Source organism: Vitis riparia, chromosome 16 (genome assembly GCF_004353265.1).
Source record: "Vitis riparia cultivar Riparia Gloire de Montpellier isolate 1030 chromosome 16, EGFV_Vit.rip_1.0, whole genome shotgun sequence".
NCBI classification, from domain to species: Eukaryota; Viridiplantae; Streptophyta; class Magnoliopsida; order Vitales; family Vitaceae; genus Vitis; species Vitis riparia.
In genome coordinates, this window is record NC_048446.1 from 7,842,195 (window position 1) to 7,864,534 (window position 22,340).

At 33.7% G+C, this 22,340-nt stretch overlaps 1 pseudogene; it reads left to right on the forward strand.

Moving 5' to 3' along the window:
- Positions 1–1,989: 1,989 nt before the first annotated feature.
- Positions 1,990–21,785, forward strand: LOC117933217 (annotated as a pseudogene).
- Positions 21,786–22,340: the final 555 nt, after the last annotated feature.

The window sequence follows — 22,340 nt, forward strand, 5'->3', positions numbered from 1 at the left end:
ATCCCAATCATCTTCTCCATTGACTGGTCTTGTAAAAGGCAATGAGAAGCAGTAAAGGTAAGAGAAAGATTAGATTGTTTAGTGAGTTTGGAAACGGATAATAGGTTGAATGAAAAATGAGGAACACACAAGACATTATGTAAAAATAAGGAATCTGAGAGACATACGGTACCAATGTGTGTGGCTGGAACTGTAGTACCATTAGGAAGATTGATGGATGCATTAATTGTTTTAGGTGTAGAATGGTATAAAAGTGGTGAACAAACCATATGGTCTATTACACCCATATCTAGAAGCCAATATGAAGTGGAATTTGGCTTAGAAATAACAGAATTACAAGAAAAAATTGGTTTAAGTGTAGGTTGAACTTTACTAGAAAAGTGAGAGGTGGTGACAAGGTTAATAGCTGGTTGGACATTATTCTGATTGGAAGAATTGGGTTGAACTGAATTTGCAAGTGCAATTAGTTTATGAAATTCCTCTGGAGTGAAACAAAACTTTTGTTGCTCATTGCTATTTTGATTGGGGACCTCTGGAGTAGTAATGGCAGCATGAGCAGAAGCCATATTTCTTTTTCCCTTTGGTCCATTCCAGCTAGGAGGATAACCATGAAGTTGAAAACATTTGTCCACTGTGTGACCATTATAGCCACAATGAGTACAGTGTAGGGCAAATTTCTTTGGTTTGTCCTTGAAATATTGTGGCTGGTAATTCTGCTGATTGGATTGCTTTGCCATCAAAGCATGAGTCTCATTATATGTAGCAGAATTTGTGAGTTGCCTCTAACTTTCTTCTTAAAGCAGTAGAGAGAAAACCTTGGACATGTTTGGTAATGGAACCATTAGTAGCAATTGGCTTCTGATAGAGGCATAAGAATCATTTAGCCCCACCAAGAATTTGAGTACATAATCAGATTACTGTCTGATTTGTAGAAAGTTGAAAAGTTCGCAAGTGCATGTTGCCATTTTGCCACAAGTGCATGTTGGAAATGGCCTATAGCTAATGTACTCGTCCCAAAGGGTCTTAAAGGTACTGAAATATTCAGTAACAGACAAAGCACCTTAACTGATGCAACTCAAAGATTTCTCAAGTTGGAAAACCCTTGGTCCATTACTCCTGAGATATCTGACTTTAAGCTCATTCCACAGATCAACAACAAATACCACAAACAGTAAGCTATTTCATATTTCTTTTGAAATAGAATTCATCAACCAAGAAAGAACCAAATTATTTGCCCTTAACCATGCTATGTGTTTAACAAGCTGATCAGTAGAGGGAGAAACAATTAAACCATCTATAAATTGTACCTTGTTTTTTACTGTCAATGCAATGACTATCGAACGACTCCATGTAACATAGTTTTCTCCATTGAAGATTTCTGATACTAACAAAGCACCAGGATTGTCGCTTGGATGTAGGTAATATAGACTCGATGAGTCATCTGAAGGATTGATAGGAGGCTGATTAAAAGAATTAGATGAAGAAGGATGCACAGGAGAGGGATTGACAAGAGAAGAATCACCAAAACTCATTTTCAAGAATCTATTCAAGAAAATGCAAGAAGCTGGAAGACAACCAATGCGAGAATTCCAGAGCAGAATTTTGCAAGGCAGAAGTTGAGAAGAAACTGATCGATTTAGGTTGCGGATGCTTTAGGGTTTGGCTCTGATACCATGTTGAGAATCAGAAGAATCTGAAACTGATGAAAAACACCAAGAAACAGAGCACACAAAAGAAAATGGATTGCAGAAAACTGAAAAATTGAAAAAATACGTCAGACTTGAGTCTTATTTATAATACATCAATGACACAATAACAGAGTAAAGAATAAACTGAAATAACAACTCTTCTAACTAACTCTTCTCATCTAACTTGCTTTCTATTTTAAGTCTTTCTTCTTTCCTTTTTAATTCCATGCTTTCAATATGAGATGCAACACTCCAACAATATGGATATGAATATGCTGTTCAACGGGATACTGTAGTTTTGATGAACTGTGCAAGACCAATCTTTGATCAATACTACATTCCTATTATTCCCTGCAACTGCACCGATGCTACTTTCTCTTCCCCACAACCATATGCTTATGCGCTAGCTGCAGGCTACAAGCTGGTGAGAGATCTTCCATATTCGTGCACCATTGGCTTCACTGTTGTTACTGTCAGTTTCATGGCTGTTTCAGAGCCCAGCAATCTTTCAAGCTCATATTTGCAAGAAAAGCTACTTATGGGGCTCCATATTTCATTTTTGAGCTCCCGCTGCCATGAATGCAAAGCGAAAGACAATTGGTGCATACAAAATTTCAACAACAACACTATACAATGCCTGGATGATGATAGAAGAAACTGTAAGTGTTGAAAATTTTCAAATCAAATGGCTGATGAACACTTATATCAATTTTAAAACAAAAAAGAAAAAAAATCATTGGAAATCCAACTATACATTGCAATTATAAGTAAATGGGATAACCAAATGCAATCTTATGTTCGCAACTTCAATTTCTATTACTAATTTTAGTTGCTTGGTTTAATCATGCAGGGCTTTAGAAGTTGAAAGATGTACTGGTGTCAGTGGGGTTGTTTTTTTGTAAGGCTTTTGGAGTTTCTTTTATCGTCTTTCATTTTTAGCTTTTGCCAACTATATCTTTCTTCTTATGCCTTTCTCATTTTGAATTTTGTCTCCTCTTGTTAACAGTCAATACACTTTTAGGTCCGTATACAACCCAAGGCAATCCTTAATAGTTCCAATTATTGAGAGTTCATTTTATTTAAAAATCTTGAAATTGTTGGCTTGATTTTAACAATTATATTCTTGGAAGACAAACTTTTTTCTTTTTTTGTTTTCAATAAAGTGTTGTTTTATACTTGGCTTTGTATGTAAATGTAGATTGTACAATTATTTTTCATTTCTGGTAATAAGGCTTTCGATCTTCTATAGCTAATAGTACTACTGATTACTGGCTTTAATCATGCAGGACATGAAGATGCTTTTGACCAATATGGGTTTTCTGGGATGACCATTGCAATTGGTACGACTTTGATAGTTCCTTCCATCATCTTCCATGATTTGCAAATTGAACTTTTCATCATTATGCTTCATATTTTCTAATGTTGTATCTACTTTTTCTCTAATTATAACAATCCCTCTTTTATGGGCCTCATTTCTAATTTAGTCCATGTTCTCTCTTATTAGGTGTCTGGTTTCTTGAAAAGACCGGTAAGACTTCAAAGTTCCGATTCTTACTTTGGTGTGGCATGAACATGATCAGTTTTTTTGTCTATCATCGGGAATAATTCTTGCTTTCAAGATTGTAGATTGCAAAATTCTTTTGCTTGAATAAAGGATTTATCTTGGTTTGGTTGATCGAAACTAGACTTGAATTGAAATTTCAGTTATATGAAATTCAAAATTTTACTTTTTCCATGGAATTATCTTTTTGAATTTGAAAGCATTTCATTTAATCCAAGTCCATGGAATATAATGAATTAAAATACTGAAAGTTGAAATTTTGTGCAAGCAAGTGCATCTAATTTCCTCTCCCATTGAAACAAATGTATTTGTTTGATTTGATAACTAAATGTCTGTGATTATAAACTCTAAAATATTCATTTTTTCATATTGATCTATTAGTCATAGCAATCATTGGAGGACGCTTTCTACTTGGGATATCTTGTCTTTTTGGCTATTTAATCTACAAGTTTCGACGGAGACATTTATCATTAGATGATGATATTGAAGAGTTTCTTCAAAATCACAAGAATCTCCAGCCCATCAGGTACTCATATTCACATCTAAAGAAAATAACCAACAATTTCAGGAATAAGTTATGCCAAGGAGGCTTTGGCTCTATGTACAAAGGAAAACTTCAGAGTGGCCGCATTGTAGCAGTAAAAGTATTGGTCATGTCAAAAGCCAATGGACAAGATTTTATCAATGAAATCGCCACGATTGGAAGGATTCACCATGTTAATATAGTACAACTTGTTGGATTTTGCGTAAAAGGATCAAAATGGGCCCTTATATATGACTTTATGCCAAATGGGTCACTTGATAAGTTTATCTTCTTTAAAGGAGAAAAACACATTCCTTTAAGTTGGGACAGATTATACAAAATTGCACTTGGAGTAGGGCATGGGATTGAATACTTACATCAAGGGTGTGACATGCAAATTCTGCATTTTGATATCAAGCCACACAATATTCTTTTGGATGAAGACTTTACACCAAAAGTTTTGGATTTTGGCCTTGCAAAATTGTATTCAACAAATGGAAGTGTTGTATCTCTCACTGCAGCTCGAGGAACATTAGGATACATTGCTCCAGAGTTGTTTTATAAAAACGTTGGACATGTGTCGTATAAGGCTGATGTTTATAGTTTTGGAATCTTGTTGATGGAAATGGTGGGAAAACAAAGGCATTTTAGTAGACATCAAGAGAAAGATCTAAGTGAATTATTCTTCCCGTCATGGATTTATGACTGAATTGAACAAGGAGAAGATATGGAAATGGGAGATGTCACAGAGGATGAAAAGAAATATATATGGAAGACGGTCATAGTTGCATTGTGGTGTGTGCAAATGAAGCCCATGGACCGTCCTTCTATGAGCAAAGCACTCGACATGTTGGAAGGTGATGTTGAACTATTGCAACTACCTCCTAAACCTACCTTATATTCTCATGAAATATAAGCTTTGGATAGGGAGAACAAACCAATGGGGGTTCCAATTTCCTCACATAATGCAAGTATTACAATAAGCTTAGATAGGAGAGAACTCAACAATGTATCGACTTGCAAATGCTCTCTCTCTCTCTCTCTCTCTCTCTCTCTATATATATATATATATATATATATATGCAAATTAATGTTCCATCTAAACAACATGTAAGCCAATTCCCTTTGTTTTTAAATTCTTAGGTAAATATAGTTATAAAGCTTGGAGAGGTTTGAGTAATTTATTTTGTAATGCATCCATTAGTGGAAACCCTCACAATTCAAAATTCATAGGCCAATTTTCAACATTTCTTCTTAGTTGACATGTAGGATGATTGATAGGAATGCATTTTTATATGATGAAAATCACAATGCTAAATTGATGTAACTTATGCCTCTAAATGGGGTTGTTTATTTAATTATTATTTTTGAATGAAATGAATATGAATATGAAATACCCTGACAAAGGGTTGTCTCATTATAAGATCCAACACCTAGTTTAAAAAGAGTTTCAGCTCATTTCACCATGTGAGATGCAGGGGAGGCAGAAACTACTTTTTATAGGGGAATATTATGGGTAAATCTGGTACTGGGGTAGTAAAAATATTACGTGTTGGAAGGCTGCCATATTGCTCTTAGCCAATGAGAATGGTGGTGCTGGAATAGCAATGGAAGCAAAGAGAGGATAGGATTTATGTTTGTGTATTGCAAAAGCTTAGGTTAAGAAAAGAGAAAAAAAATGTCACTTTTCCTTTCCGACATAATTCTCTTAGAAAAATATTATGTTAATAACAAATACTTTTAAAAGTGTGCAATACTAATCAAGTAAAAATAAAAATATACGGTTTTAGTTTGAAATTCATGCAAGGCTTGACAAAAAGTAACATACTCAAATGTTATCAATTTCAATACGTAGAGTACCAAATGATACAATGCAAGCAAAAGTTCCTTGATTCATGGAGATATAGAATAACATGTAAGTTATCATGCTTGCATATCCACCATTCAAGTCTCCAATTGTCATTTATTTCTTTACAAATTGTGATAATTTTTCCTATGAAGTATCTTCGATATCAAGACAATCCATAAGTTCCCCTTAAAGCCACTTATTAATTCTCCTGTCCATTTATTATATTTTTGTTTTTTTTTTAAATCTCTCTCACAAACAATATTATCTAAATAGTAACAATAACCTTATATTGATGAATGAGTACAACATGGTCCATATCTAGGTTGCACGCTCATAATAATAAAAAGGATAAATTAGTTTTCACTCTATTAATTCTGAGATGACTGCCAACTCTTGTTGAAGAGATCTTTTACACCTTCTGATGTTTGTTCTTGTTGAATCTATGGAAGCAAAAGGGTTGGGTGGCATGGTTAAATTGTCTCTTGCTTCCAACATTTGACTCAACTTTTATAAAAGAGCGATCTATTGGATACCATTGAATGCACCAAAGTCCTATAAATTGTTAGCTTCTTTGCAATTTTAATGTCTTCCTCTTCCTCAATTCGAACACACACCTCTTCCCCCATATCTGACTGATTATAAACCCATTTTGGGAAGTAAACTTGGCTAGTCTTCTCCATTGTGACATCAATATTCTTCCTTCCTCCTACCATTTTCAGTAGCAACATTCCAAATCTATAAATATCTTACTTATAGGACACATTTCCAAAGTTCCTTGATAATACTTTTGGTGCAATATAGCCCATGGTCCATCTTGCTATTATCATTGAAATTGCACTTTGTTCCTTGGAACATAATTTGGCTAGACCAAAATCATAAATTTTTGGATTGAAGTTTTGGTCAAGCAAAATATTATGAGGTTTGATATCAAAATGGAGAATTATTTTATCATAACCTTGGTGAAGATACTCAATTCCTTTGGCTATGCCTAAAGCAATATTTTGAAGCTTCTCCCACCTAAGTTAACAACCCTTGACAAATTTTGAAAATATATACTTCTCCAAAGACTCATTTGGTAAGAACTCATAAATTAAAGCTCGTTTAACTCCATCAGCACAAAATCCAACCAAGCGAACCACATTGACATGATGAATCCTACCCATTATTCCCACTTCATTAATGAACTCTTCTCCATTTTCTTTTCAATTGTTTAGGATCTTTACTGCAACAAGAACATCACTAGAAAGCTTTCCTTTATACACAGTTCCATAACCTCCTTGACCTTATTTTTCCTTGAAATGATTTGTAATCTTCTGAACATCAGCGTAGGAGTATCTCGAGGGCTTGAGAGCTTTATAGTCTTCTAAAGCCTGTTCTATCTTTTTTATATTCTCTCTTTCTAATTTGTTTGAGCTATACACATGATAGTGTGATGACTACACGCATCAGAAGACAGAAACTGAGGATTACCGCTGCATGTGATTAGAAAAATAAAATAAAAATAAAAGAAAGAAAAGGTATTTCTAAATAGATGCTGAAATAGTCAAATACTAATCTTTTCACTCTTCCTAATCCCTAATCAAAAGGAAGTATGAGTGAGTAGAAAGTCACCTGTAACCAGTTTGTTTTTTGATACACCTGTAAGGAAAATAATACAATTATTAGATTGTTAAGCTTGGTAAGCGCCTCTCATCACTACTATGTGTGTCATAGTGATACCATGGATCTGCCACACTGGTTCAATCCTAAGTTAGGAAAATAATAATAAAAATAAGAGTTTAAATTCTTGCTTCACGTTTTCCTCAGTAATGATCACCTTTTCAAACATAAAATGCAAAGTCAAAGAAAAGAAAAAGTATATATATTTTTCCTTCTGCTTTGATATTTTCAAGATCTAATTCCTATATAATTTATCTACAACAAACGAAACCCCCTAAAGTAAGTAGTATGATCAGGAAATAACACAGAGGAAGCAGATTGATGATAGAGGAATGAATTCATATAGTACCTTTTTCTTGCTTATCAATACATTCAGTTTCAGGTTCTTTGCCAACATTGCTCTTCAGTCTGCATTTCTTACCTTGTCTTTTGCAGTTTTCACATATCAATTCTGACCATGTTAAGGAAAAATCATTTTCCCCATTAACTATATCATCTGGGAGCGTAACGTTGTAAATCTTCACTACTACAAAAAAACAAAACAAGGACGCTCTTATCCTTGGCGCTTTTGAAAAAGCGTCATTATTTAGTTAGATATACTAAAATGTTGGCGCTTGTTTACTACGATGCCTCTATAAGCGTCATTGAACTGTAAAAGTTTAAAGACGTTGGCGGTTATTTTAAGCATCATTGTATACATATTTCAATAGGCATCCTTGGCACTAAAAAAGCGCCATGTTCTTTCTTACATAGTATGTAATATATTTCCCATTACACTGGAGGTAACATAGGCATGGAAATTAGAAATCTTATTGTGAAAGGTAAAAAGTTTTAGCAAAAGCAAATTTTTTTTAGCAAAAGTGAAAATTTTTAATTGGAAAGATTTCAGAAATTGGGACTCTGTGGATTGTGAATTTGTGACTTGAAGGGTTGGCTGTTTGGAATGAGTTTTTGCATTTTTGTGGAAAAAAAACTGCAAATTTTCATATTTTTATGGATGAATAATCCTCTGCATTTATAAGATCCTTGTAGGATTTGAAAATGCATCAAATTTCTGTCATCACTATAGTGGCAATTCCTACTTGTTTCATGATTCTTGACTTGAATTCCCAAGTTTCCAACTTAGTTGGGGGTGTGGCAGTTCTATTGCTGATTTATCTTCTATGTCAATAAGTAAAAGGGATGTTTGGCAAGTCTTGTATGGTATACGATAGAGCCTTTTCTATTGGTAAATTCACATGTTGTTTTTCCCATTGAACCGCTGTTTTTCTCTCTTTATTTCTTTAAAGCTAATTTTGGTTGCTATTTTGTGCATAGTATCTGGAACAGAGCCTCCTTGAGAGTTATTCATCTAGTTGAAGGCTTCCCTTTGTGGTATTGCTACTTTATGCTTGCTAGAAATATTTAACCATCAATTAACTATCTGAATAGTTTCACTTATTAATGTCATTCAAAATATGATTCTCTTTCTTGTGTTTATCTGTTCTAAGCATAAGATTTTCCAGCATTAACCTTTGCTCTGTTATAAAAGAATGCCATTCAACCATTACTAATGAAACTATCTAGAAATTAGGAATTAGTTATTTATATAAAAACTGAAACAGCTGTTCTTTGAATTAGGTGTCAAGAAAAAAAAACACACACAATTGCAATGCTTTCTTAAAGAGGAAAGCATAAGCTAGGTGTTCTAGAATGTGACAAAAATCTCAAGGTAAATTACCATTTCAATGTTGATTCCCAACACCTCAAAAATGTATAAAACAGGAAACATAATGGAATTCTTTCTAATTTTCTGTTACTTGTTCTTTATCTAGTCTCTTATGGATGGATTTCTTTAGATATACGAGATTTGGGATTAAGAGATAGGTTGGAGCCCTATTTAAGTTTCAGTTTTTTGAGAAACTATCACAATTTGGAGATCTACAACCATTCTGTCTTTACATTTTTCATGTTAAACATTGCAATAATCAATTTTGAATTTTTCCAAAAGGCCTTTAACTGATATGAATGTTTATTAGAATACGTGTGGTGTTGTTGAAATTTCTTTTATTCTCTTTATCAAAAAAAAAAAAAAATAGTTGGTATTTTTTCTATGGTGGTGAAGAAACATAAGAATAAGGGGCTTGAATCACTTGTATCCTATAATAAATAGTTTGGACTGAATGAAGAAAAAATAAGACAAATTAGTGAGACCATGCTGGTATTTGACCTTTAGGAAAACACTATTATTAGTAGTAGATTGCATTGCTTCTGCATGCACCATTATTAGCTGTGCGGAGACATTGTGAAGATCTAAGGTTGGGAAAGCTATGAGGGAAGGAATTTGTGGAAAGAATGATGAGGGCATTATGTTGTCTGTTTTTTAGTTCCTTTTCATGCACTCCAACTATTAGGTTTACTATGACTTTCTAATCTGAATCCCTGTATATTGGTTTCCCTACTGCAGTACTGAAACTGTTTTACTTGTTCTATGAGCCAGCATGTTATTCTAAATTCCCCACATTTATTTTTTCTCTTTCTATATTCTGCGATGAATCGAGGTTCTAATGCTTTGGTTAGTGGGAAGGCAATATGAGTTTGAAGGGTGGCATGGATTTGTAGAATTTCATCATCCATACGACAATAGCATGGTGTGTTCTATGTATAAAGCACAATTGGGGTTGTTCTAGAATATTGACCTTTTTTGGTTGTGTTTCAGCACTGGTCCATCCCTCTTGATTCTTGATTGCAAGAGTGGTATAAGTTGACATTCTGAACTGGAGAAGTTATATCGATTACTGGAATTATGATATGTTGAATCGAAGTAGAGCATTGTCTGAGTGTTGCTTCAAACCCAAAATGTTTGTTCTTCTGTTTTTTGTCTTGATAATCTTGGAGAAGGTATTTCTTTAGTTTGCTTGTATATTTTGATGCTGAAGTTCATTCCATGTAACTGTTCTAATTCAATTTTGCCGCTGTTAATTCTTTTTCAAGTTATAAAATGCTGTTAATTCTTTTTCAAGTTATAAAATCCTTCTGTTGGCTATTGGAGAGGGAGAATATGCAAATGAGAGAACCCTACAAGTAGAGGTTTTGTGAACAAGACTATCATCAGTGAGAGAAGCAATTAGAGTAAAGACTCATTAGATAAGGAATCAAAACAGAAGAAATGACAGTATTATTCATGTTCTTGTGAATAGTGTTCATCTATTCATGAAGCTTCCCTTCTTAGGATCTCTCATATTTGTTGCCATTCCTACTCATCTATTCATGAAGTCTCCCTTAAGACCTCTCTTATCTGCAAAAGCATCATAGACTGGTTCATGTCATTGCAGTGCCTACGATTGATTCATTACAGCTACAAATCACCATTGATTGGATCAGGTCATTCAAACCTGCCTCTTCTTTAGGATTTAATTATAGTTTTAAGGTTTGATGTTGTGTGGTTTGATGAACCAATTATGGGGAAGTTGGATCATTCCCTCTTCAAGATATTATTATGCTGCTCGGTTAGAAGAGGAATTTTGTTAATCTTGGGCAATGGATTTCCTGGGGCCACTAGAGAATTAGGGAATAAGGAGCTAGCTAGTCCTTTTATATTAAATCATGAATTAGGGATAAAAGTGTGGCCACCTCATATGCCTCTGAGATGACATCATATGGTCTTGTTAACTTGGGTTGTAGAATGTGAATTATGATGGCACTTTCAAGAATAGGGTGATTTGTCTATGTCATTTGATTTTAAGAATGCAAATTTGATTATTTTGAGAAAATATTATTTGGTTAAGGAAAATAGTGTTTTAAATTTCTCAACTCCTTGTTTTAGAATACTTTCTTAGAGAAATTAAATCATCTTGTGATTTTTAAATTAATTAGAGAAAATATGACCAATTGAGAATAGATTTTAGAATTCATTCTTCATTTTACTTTAATATTAATGTTATTTTTTTATTTTAATATTTAATTGGAGATTTCAATTTTCAACATGATGTCTAAGTGTTTGGAACCACATAAATGGAAGGGCTGAAACTAAAATAATGGAGATATTTTCAAATGCTTGGAGCATTGAGGTGCTAAAATCATAATGGGAGCTAGAGTGGGGGTGGATTATACTGCTATTGAAATTGTAGGATGTTCAAAATTTGGCATAGGCTGTAGAAACTGTGACGTTAGTCATTGATGAGGAAGGTGTTAGGATTTGATTTGAGAACTTCTTAAAGGAAATGGTAATAATCAGGACTGTTAACAATAGATTATCCATCTTCTACAAGGTTTTCTTCTCATGTTTGATTCTCTCTCTGTAGGATGATCAGTAACCTTGGGTAGGTAGCATGTTCTGGCAACATCTTTCTATGATCAAACCACTTGTACTTATTTCTTTGCCTTCCCCACATAAATCACTTGCAAGCTATCTATCTTTATTCTTGCCATGTCTTCATACCTTGTCTTCGTATTATAACTTTATTTCTTCTTATACGCATGCATTTCCCCTTATTTATTTATTTTTTCTTATTTTTCTAAAAAAAATTTAATTCCTTCTATTTTAAGTTATTTAGTTTGTGATAAAAAAAAAATATTATCTTAGGCAAAGAAATTAAAGCTTACAACTATAGGATTTAGAGATTCTTATTCTAATATAGGTATACCCTTTCATTCATTTTTTTTAGACCATGCCTATGATTCAATGTTATACATATTTTTCTAAGTAATTAGGATACTAGTCTTTAATTTATATTACTTCATGATAAATTGAACACAACAAAACGAATTATTTTCAATGTGTCATTGTGAAATAGCTACATATTCTAAAGAATATAATAAGTTTCAAACAAAATTGCTACACTTATAATTGAGGGATTTTAATCACTGAGTGAGTCATTCTTTGTTTGAATTTATCCATTGTCCAAATTCAGGTTAGAAGGCAATTATTAAAGTTGAAGATTTTACTAGAAACATTTTAGAACATCATGTGAGATTTTGTAATAAGAGTTTCTATTTTCTAAGACAATTAATATTCTATAATTTATTTATTTAAATAAATAAAATTGCTTTTAAAAAATCCTTAAAATGTTTCCTTAAACTTTAGACTTATATTTGGCACTTACTTTGAATGAAATATTGTACTAAGCATATAGAGTAATTTTGAATGTTTAGATGGGTATTCAATTTCTAGTTGGATGAAAAATTGAACTGAGTAGAATTATTTTGAGTGCTAAATGGCTACTCCATTTCTCAGTTTTGAAATATACATTTTTTTTTTCTCTTTTGTGATTCTGTGCTATGTTTTTATTAACTTCTTTTGTTTCATTAATTATTGTTTGGGCTTTGTTTCTATTCTTTAATGGAAAATATTTTGTGGGCTTTTTCCCATTTTCTTTTCTTTTACTGGTTTTGCTATCCTAATTATGAGAAAATTGCAAGGTGTTTTTCCTATAATTAACAAGGCAATTCAATACCTATGGGTTTACATATGTGACTTAAAACTTGAATAGTACTCAATCTCAAAGTCTCCATTGCATTGCTTAGAAAATAGCATGCATTTAGGAAATGCAATTAATTAGGGAATTATAAATTTTTATTTCTATATGCTTCATTTTCACTAAAGTAAATTACTTGCCAATTGAATAAGTCTATTATTGTGTATATCGGAATGATTGTGTTAGATGCTCTATTACTCAACATAAATAAAAATGGGCAAATTTAGTTTAAAGAAAGTTTGGAATTCATGGATAAACAATCCTATTCATTTCCTACTTAAGTTTAGTTAGCATTTGAATATATATTTAGAATATTTTATTAATTTGTTATAGCCTTAATAATTTTACACTATTTCATTATCATTTTTTTAATTTTCTAATTTTGTATTTTTTTTATTTGTGAATTTTAATTTTTACCAAAAGATTTCTTTAGTGTTCTTAAATTTATTTGTTATTAATAAAATTTGTAGGAAATTGGCAAATAATATTTGTTATTAATCCAAGATATATTAGTATTCTTAATCAATTTATTTATTCAGGCTATACATTAAACTATGAAAAAACTGCTCTTTAGTTCCTATTTCTCTTTTATTCTCAATTGTTGATGACTCTATTAACCTATCCAATTAGAGGATAACTTATATACACAAGAAACGATAAACACAATTAATCCTCTAAAAACTAAGAATTATATAACATATAGAATTTACTAATAAATAGAAATATTAGATATACATCGTTTTAATTCCTAAATCCTCTTAAATCATGTTTCTTAGTTGTTACTCTTTTCCTCAACACTATCGAACGCTATTTCATATCTTCTAACAATGAAAATCTCTAACCATATTTTTTTCATCAATATTAGTAATGAGAGCTTGATCAAAAAGTTCAACACATCTTCCCAGCAAAGAGTGATATTTCTGGTTTCCGTTGTGATATTTGTGAATTGGCTAAAAGCCATCGTGCTTCGTTTCCATTAATTTTGAATAAAAGTCCGCTTCCTTTTATGGTTATACATTATGATGTTTGGGGCCCATACAAAGTCCCAACTTTGAGTGGCTCACGTTGGTTTGTTACTTTTATTGATGATTGTACCATAATGACTTGGTTATGCTTGATGAATACCAAAGATGAAGTGAACTTGTTGTTTAAAAAATTTCATAAAATGATTGAAACTCAGTACAATGCAAAGGTTCGAGTTATGCGTAGCGATAATGGTGGAGAATATCAGAGTTCTGATCTTCAAAAGTATTTGGAAGGACATGGAATCATTCATCATACTACTTGTTCCAATACACCCCAACAAAATGGAGTCGCTGAACGGAAAAATCAGCACTTGTTAGAGGTTGTTCGTGCTTCCTTGATAGCAGTAAAAATACCGATATCTTATTGGGGAGAAGCAATCACATCTGTCGTATACTTGATCAATCGGGTACCTTCCAGCTCAATTGACTTTCAAACACCTCTCCAAGCTCTTACTAATGTCATAGTTGCCCCAACCGTCCCAAATCTACCTCCTCATGTTTTTGGGTGCGTGGCATTTGTGTATCTACACAAACACCAACGCACCAAGTTAACTTCCTATGTATTGCGATGTGTGTTTGTTGGATATGCATGACACAAAAAGGGATATTGATGTCACCATCCTCCAACTCGATGAATGTTTATTACAATGGATGTGGTGTTTCATGAAGATTCGATGTATTTTTCATTTGAGTCTGAACTTCAGGGGGAGTACTAGAAGGAAATTCAGACTCCCGATTATGATTATCATATCTCTGTGGACGATGAATATGGACAATCTGAACTATTGAACTAGGAAGCAGGTGAGTTGGATATGAGTGGTACAACTTTGAAACCAAGTAGTAATGACCACCCAAAAACTAAAGAAGTGATAGAAGAAGGAAGAGACAGTACAATTGAACCATCACCACCATCTGAACAATTTGGGTCCAAAGATGTCTTCACTGAAATACCAAACCAATCGTCGTCTGTTGAGGGTGTTCTTAATTTGGAACCTGATCCATTCATGAAACAGTTACCACACCATCATAATAGAGGTATTCCTAAGCCCACATATGAACCTGAATTGTCTACCAAAGTCAAATATCATATGAGCAACTATGTGTCTAACCATCATTTGTCTGAATCAAATAAGTCATTTGTAAATCAATTATCTACTACAACTATTCCTAATAGTGTGCAAGAAGCCTTAACTGATCCAAGGTGGAAAGCAGCCATGAATGAAGAGATGAAATCATTGCAGAAGAATGAAACATGGGAACTCGTAGAATGTCCACTAGGAAAGAAGCCAGTTGGGTGTCATTAAATCTATACTGTGAAATACAAGACAGATGGTAGTATTGAACTATTTAAAGCAAGACTGGTAGCAAAAGGGTACACTCAAACTTATGGAATTGACTACACAGAGACATCTGCACCTGTAGCTAAGATCAACACAGTTCGAGTATTACTGTCTTTAGTTGCAAACTTGGATTGGCCATTACAATAGTTCAATGTAAAAAATGTCTTTCTGCATGGCGAGTTATCTGAAGAAGTATATATGGATCTTCCACCAAGATGCATGGCATCAGAAAAGCAATGTTAGAAGGTGTGCAAATTGAAAAAGTCATTGTATGGATTGAAAATGAGAGCTTTTGGCTATCGTCAAAGTAATTCAGATCACAATTTGTTCTTGAAAAAGCAACATGGTAAGATTACGACACTCATCGTATATGTAGATGACATGGTAGTTACAGGAAATGATCTTGAAGAAAGAAAAACTCTGCAGAATTATCTATCTAGAGAATTCGAAATGAAAGATCTAGGTCCTTTGAAATACTTTCTTGGGATTGAAGTTTCTCGATCAAGTGAAGGAATTTTTCTTTCTCAAATAAAGTATGCCTTAGATATTTTACAGAAGACTGGAATGTCGGGATGTCAACCTGTTGATACACCAATAGAAGAAGGTCTAAAATTGTGTTGAGCCTAATCAAGTATCAACCGATAAGGGAAAATACCAGAGACTTGTGGGGAGATTAATGTACTTAGCTCATACAAGATAAGATCTTGCTTATGCATTGAGAGTAGTGAGTCAATACATGCATAATCCTGGAGAGCAACATATGAAGGTAGTCATACGTATTTTAAGGTATTTGAAGAATGCTCTTAGGAAGGGAATTTTGTTCACTAAAAATGTTGATTATTAGAGTATAGAAGTATATACTGAGGTTGATTGGGTCGGTGCAGTGGATGATAGGCGATCTACATCTGGTTCCTTTACCTTTGTAGGTGGTAATCTTGTGACATGGAAAAGTAAGAAGCAGAATGTCGTTGCTTGTTCAAGTGCAGAAGCGGAATTTAGGGGTATGGCTCTAGGACTTTGTGAGGCCTTATAGCTAAGACTCCTCTTACAGGATTTAAGTTACCTATCTAGGCAACCAATCCGATTGTTTTGTGACAATAAAGTCGCATGTGATATTGTTCATAATCTAGTACAACATGATCGTACAAAGCATGTCGAGGTGGACAGATTCTTCATTAAGGAGAAGTTGGATGATAAGATTGTGGAATTGCCTAAGATTCGATTAGGAGATCAATTGGCTGATATCCTCACCAAAGCTACAGTCTCAAGTCGAGTGTTCTCAAAATTTTTAGACAAGTTAGGCATGTGTGACATCTATGCACCAACTTGAGGGGAAGTGTTGAGATATTAGGAATGTTTAGATATTAGGAATGTTGAGATATTAGGATATTAGTTGTTTTTTCCTTATATCATTCTTTCCTTGTATCATTCTTTCCCATTCTTAGAATGGTGATTACCCTCTATATATACTCTGTACATGAACGAATGAAAGGAAGAATGAAAAAACTACCTCTTTCAATTTGAAGAGCTCTTAGTTGGGAAGAAAAGGAAGGTGGTTGATAGTTGAGTGGAGGTCATGAAAACCGTTAAAAAAATTATTGCAATTGTGGCTACAATGACGATAGAAAGACACAAAACCTCAGGCAATGCTTGGCCATATAACCCTATTCATCACATAGATGACAATACCCTTTATAAGGCTTTGGGTTAAAGTTTCTATTTGGACTCTGACTTTATTTAGTACTGCTATTACCACCAATGTTGTAAAATCTACCTTACTTATAAGGGTTGTAGTTGCTTCAATTATTGGGATTCTGTTTGGTTGTTATATTTGTAGTGATGTTGTTTTGTTTTGTTCCAAGCCTTCTCTTTTGAGATAACCTGTATGAGCAAGTAGTTTTTCATGAAGTTCCTTCAAGGTAATAGAGGTCTCACATGCTCTCACGGCAACAACAATCTTCTTGAATTCACTATTGAGACCATCAAGAATGTGTAAAATGAGGAAGGTTTCACCAATCGGGGCATCAACAAGTGCTAGAGCATCATCATAATCTTTTGATTGCTGCATGTACCGAGTAATAGTGAGAGTGTCATGTGAAAGATGAGTAAGATTTTCCTTTAGATGATGGATCCAACTATGGGATGGTTTGGCATATGTAGTGGCAAGTTTTTTCCAGGTTGCTTGGGATGATTCAGACAGTGTAATAATGAAAGGAGAAATATCTTCAAAAACAGAACCCAAAATTGCATTAAAAATGAGCTGGTCTTGAAGAATCCAAAATAAGTAAGCAAGGTTAGGAATTTCAGTATTATTCTCAATTATGGTTTTTGATGGACAAGGGGTTGATCCATCAATATAAATTTTGAGATTAAGACCAACAACCAATGAGTTGAATTGTGCTTTCCAAGTAGTATAGTTGTTGGATGTAAGTTTCAAGGGGGTTTGAGAAGCAACATTAATGGTGATGATTTGATTTTGAGAATCAAAGAGAAGAGAATCTATTGATTGATAGGAAAAGAAACTAATGAACCAGTCATGGTTTTTGGTGTGTTACAGGAAGGCTCTAATACCATAAGAAGAAGAAAGGCAGAGGGCTGCAAGGATAAACGAGAAAGCACACATTGAAAATTCTTATTGATACTATGTTTAAATATACATGAGCGTTGACTTGATGTATATAGCAATACTAAAAAATGTTCCTATAGAAAATTCTAGTCTACAGTAATTACAAAGAATATCTACAATGATCAAGCCTTGATTTGATGAATTCTTATTTTACCAGAATTTTCTTTGGAATCTCTTTTATTGGGTGCATCAGAATAATATCTTCTGGAAATGTTGTTGTTGCTATTACCAAAATTATCTATATCAATAATGATAAGGTTGGTCTTTTAGCTGGAAGGGGAACTTGTGGGGCCTTGGAGGTCAGTTGGCCCCATCGGGGCATATCTTCCGTTCAGCACAGAACCCAGCTTAATGTTTGCTATATCATGATCCTTTTACTTTATTGTTGGTACTTGAGTATTGCTTTATTTTTTTATTTACTTTAGTGGTAGAAAGTTGCAGGTAACATTTTATTGTCTAATGATGACTTTGACCATTATTGATTAAGTGGAATTTTGGGGTTGAGCCCCAATAGTTCACATTCTTAGCACTTTTTGTCATAACAAAGTGTTGAACCCTTGTTTTATTTTTTGTTACCTTCTGACACAGCATAAAGGCTAGCACTTTGCAGAATTTGAAAAATTTCTCCATCAAATTTTCTTTGCATTTTTGTAAATGCTGGTACTTTCATGGATTTTCAGTTTTTCTTCACTATTACTTGTTGGATTTTTCATAGAAGGGTCAAAATGGGCCCTTATATATGATTTTATGCCAAATGGGTCACTTGACAAGTTTATCTTCCTTAAAGGAGAAAAAAAATTCGTTTAAGTTGGGACAGATTGTACAAAATTGCACTTGGAGTAGGGCATGCGATTAAATACTTACATCAAGGGCGTGACATACAAATTCTACATTTCGATATCAAACCAAGAATATTCTTTTAGATGAAGACTTTACACCAAAAGTTTTGGATTTTGGCCTTGCAAAATTGTATCCAACAAATGAAAGGGTTGTATCTCTCACTATAGCCCGAGGAACATTAGGATACATTGCTCCAGAGTTGTTTTATAAAAACATTGGACATGAGTCTTATAAGGTTGATGTTTATAGCTTTGGAATGTTGTTGATGGAAATGGTGGGAAAACAAAGACATTTTAGTAGATATGAAGAGAAATATCTTAGTGAATTATTCTTCCCATCATGGATTTATGATCGAATTGAACAAAGAGAAGATAGGGGAATGGGAGCTGTCACAGAGGATGAAAAGAAATATATATGGAAGATGGTTATAGTTGCATTGTAGTGTATGCAAATGAGGCCCATGGACCGTCCTTCTATGAGCAAAGCACTCAACATGTTGGAAGGTGATGTTGAACTATTGCAACTACCTCCTAAACCTACCTTATATTCTCATGAAATATCAGCTTTGGATCGGGAGAACAACCCAATGGGGGTTTAAATTTCCTGACGTAATGCAAGTATTACAATTAGCTTAGATGAGAGGTAACTTAATAATGAATCTACTTGCAAATGTTCTTTCTCTCTTTCTCCTTCCCTCCCTTTCTCTCTCTCTCTCTATATGTGAATTAATGTGTTATCTAAACAAAATGTAAGCCAATTCCCTTTGTTTTTAGATTCTTATTTATTTATCATTGTAAAGCTTGGAGAGGTTTAGTAATTTATTTTGTAATGCATTTGTTAGCAACAACCCTCACAATTCAAAATTCATAGGCCAATTTTCAGCATTATTTTCTTAGTTGGCATGTAGGATTATTGATAGACATGCATTCTTATATGATCAAAATTATTGTACTAAATTGATGTAACTCCTATCTCTAAATGGGGTTGATCAAATGATTTTGAAGATGAGTGCAAGGTATCAAGATGCAGCAACCATGGCCCAGTTATTAGGTTCCCCTTCCGGCTAAAAGACCAGCCATATAATTGTGGCTATCCCGGGTTTGAGATATCTTGTATAGAAAAGAAGCAGACCATCCTAGAGCTACCATATTCCATAAGCCTTTCAGTGAAGAAGATAAATTACAACTCTTAGGAGATTATCGTTTATGACCCAGATTTTTGCCTTCAAAGACAGCTTCAAAACCTTACTTTGTCTGCCTCTCCCTTCCAGTTCAAACTTGCAAGTTCCAATTACCAAGTTGACTACACCTTCATTTGTTCCTAAAAAAAAACACTCAAATTATTTTTTTTCCATCCCTTGCACCGTTCTCCTCAGCAACCCAGTCTATGCTGTTGATTCTGACAATATTCTTGAACTCTTGGACCTATCCTCCTGCCATAAGATTTACGACGTTACTCTCCCAGAAGATATAGTTAATGGGGAAAATTATTTTTCTTTAACATGGTCAGAATTGATATGTGGAAACGGCGAAAGAGAAGGTAAGAAATGCAGACTGAAGAGCAATGTTAGCAAAGAACCTGAAACTGAATGTATTGGTACGCCAACAAAAGGTACTATATGGATTCATTCCTCTCTAATCAATCTGCTTCCTCTGTGCCATTCTAAATCCTGATCATACTACTTATTTTAGGGGGTTCGTTTGTTGTAGATAAATTAAATATGAATTGGATCTTGAAAATATTGAAGTAGAAGAAAAAACAATGGCAGAAGAGGGAAAGAAAATAACAATAAATAAGATATATTTTTTTCTTTTCTTTGACTTTGCATTTTATTTTTATTATTATTTTCTTAACTTAGGATTGGACCAGTGTGGTAGATCCATGGTGATCACTATGACACACATAGTAGTGATGAGAGGGGCTTCCCAACCTTAACAATCTAATAATTGTATTATTTTTATTACACGTGTATCAAAAAACAAACTGGTTACAGGTGACTTTCTACTCACTCATACCTCCTTTTGATTAAGGATTAGTAAGAGAGAAAAGATTACTATTTAATTCTTTTTGCATTTATTTAGAAAACCCTTTTTTTTCTTTTCTGATCACATGCAGCGGTAATCCTCAGTTTCTGTCTTCTGGTGCTTCTTGTCATCACACTCTATCATGTGTATAGCTCAGACAAATTAGAAAGAGAGAATACAAAAAAGATAGAACAGTTTTTAAAAGACTATAAAGCTCTCAAGCCCTCAAGATACTCCTACGCTGATGTTAAGAAGATTACAAATCATTTCAAGGAAAAATTGGGTCAAGGCGGTTATGGAACTGTGTATAAAGGAAGGCTTTCTAGTGATGTTCTTGTTGCAATAAAGATCCTAAACAATTCAAAAGAAAACGGAGAAGAGTTCATTAATGAAGTGGGAACAATGGGTAGGATCCATCTTGTCAATGTGGTTCGCTTGGTTGGATTTTGTGCTGATGGAGTTAAACGACCTTTAATTTATGAGTTCTTACCAAATGAGTCTTTGGAGAAGTATATATTTTCAAAATCTGTCAAGGATTGTTCACTTAGGTGGGAGACTTGCTTTAGGCATAGCCAAAGGAATTGAGTATCTTCACCAAGGTTGTGACAAAAGAATTCCCCATTTTGATATCAAACCTCATAATATTTTGCTTGATCAAAACTTCAATCCAAAAATCTCTGATTTTGGTCTAGCCAAATTGTGTTCCAAGGGACAAAGTGCAGTTTCAATGACAACAACAAGAGTGACCATGAGCTATATTGCACCAGAAGTATTATCAAGGAACTTTGGAAATGTGTCCTATAAGTCAGATATTTATAGTTTTGGAATGTTGCTACTGGAAATGGTAGGAGGAAGGAAGAATATTGATGTCACAATGGAGAAGGCTAACCAAGTATACTTCCCGAATGGGTTTATAACCAGTTAGATAAGGGGGAAGAGGTGTGTATTTGAATTGAGGAAGATGGAGACATTAAAATTGCAAAGAAGCTAACAATTGTGGGACTTTGGTGCATTCAATGGTGTCCAATAGATCGCTCTTCCATAAAAGTTGTGATTCAAATGTTGGAAGGAGGAGACAAGTTAACCATGCCACCCAACCCTTTTGCTTCCATAGATCCAACAAGAGCAAACATTAGAAGGCGTAAAAAATCTCTTCAACAAGAGTTGGCAATCATCTCAGAATTAATAGAGTGAAAACTAATTTATCCTTTTTATTACTATGAGCATGCAACCTAGATATTGACCATGTTGTACTCATTCATCCATGTAAGGTTATTGTTGCTATTTAGATAATATTGTTTGTTAGAGAGATTTTTTCCTAAACAAAAATATGATAAATGGACAGGAGAATTAATAAGTGGCTTTAAGAGAACTTATGGATTGGCTTTATAACAAAGGTACTTCATAGGAAAAATTATCATGATTTGTAAAGAAATAAATGACGGTTGGAGACTTAAATGGTGGATATGCAAGCATGATAACTTATATGTTGTTCTATTTCTCCATGAATCAAGGAACTTTTACTTGCATTGTATCATTTGGTCTATGTACCGAAATTGGTAACATTCGGGAATGTTACTTTTTGTCAAGTCTTGCATGAGTTTCAAACTAAAACCGTCTATTTTTATTTTTACTTGATTAGTCTTGCACATTTTTAGAAGTGTTTATTATTAACATAATATTTTTTCTAAGACAATAATGTCAGAAGGGAAAAGTGACATTTTTTTCTCTTTTCTTAACCTAAGCTTC